Source organism: Frankliniella occidentalis, unplaced genomic scaffold (assembly GCF_000697945.3).
Source record: "Frankliniella occidentalis isolate FOCC.00 unplaced genomic scaffold, Focc_3.1 Scaffold33, whole genome shotgun sequence".
Lineage (NCBI taxonomy): Eukaryota > Metazoa > Arthropoda > Insecta > Thysanoptera > Thripidae > Frankliniella > Frankliniella occidentalis.
The window spans coordinates 1,825,387-1,826,248 of NW_026267163.1; the positions used below are offsets into that span (position 1 = coordinate 1,825,387).

An 862-nucleotide genomic window follows, 5' to 3' on the forward strand; every position below is an offset into this window, starting at 1 on the left:
GCAAACCTGCGGTGGAGCCAAACTCCCCGCGCGGAGCATAGCGGTGCAGGGATAAGGAGAAGGGGGTGGGCGGGGGGGCATGCATACGGCGCTGCATATCATTGCACAGACCCGCCCCCCTCGCTGCGCTCTGCGCGCTGCGGGGTACGGGAAGGGACCCAGCAGCGGAAAGCAAGTTATATTTCAGTCGAAGAAGGACCATAATGCGGACCGTTTGAAAGGGCACTACACACTCAGAAAATGACTTACCCTTTTAGCTAAAAATTAGCTACATATGGATAGTTAACATTTGGAGCGATTCAACTAAAAAGTTATCTGTACTGTTAAAAACTTTGTTCTAGAGCAAAAAGTTTATCTTTATCGCTAATTTTTAGCTACATAGCTCCAAAATTTTGCTATCCATATGTAGCTAATTTTAGCTGCACAGGTAATTCTTTTTTCTCAGTGCAGATAGTTATCTGCGGGACGAAAATAAAATACCATCATTGCAAAATGTTTTTTTTTTTTTTTATATATATATATTTTTTTACATCACTGTTGAATGTCGTGTGTTTGGCTACTGATGGCCGCTGATAGAGTCCGGCCGGAGTCTCTACCGCCCACCCCATTGAGGGCTGCGGGGTCCATCCCCGGGGGGGTCGGGTTCGACACGTCCACAGAAAATCCGTCCACAGCAGTTTGGACGTAAATGAAGCACATTCCGAAAATACATCCAAAGCATTGGACGTAAATTAACGGACGTGATTTTTCCCTCCACAGTGTGGACAGACTTACGGGCAGTGCAAGGCTGGTGAAAACAGCTCCACAGAATCTATTGGCATTTACCTCCTCTGAAGTACGACTGTCATTTACATCCACCCCA

The 862-nt window shown here is 46.4% G+C and overlaps 1 protein-coding gene across 2 annotated transcripts in view; it reads right to left on the bottom strand.

Moving 5' to 3' along the window:
- LOC113212276 (uncharacterized) overlaps positions 1–862 on the bottom strand; it is a 30,620-nt gene that overhangs the window by 4,823 nt on the left and 24,935 nt on the right. The gene's annotated exons all lie outside the window — the stretch shown is intronic.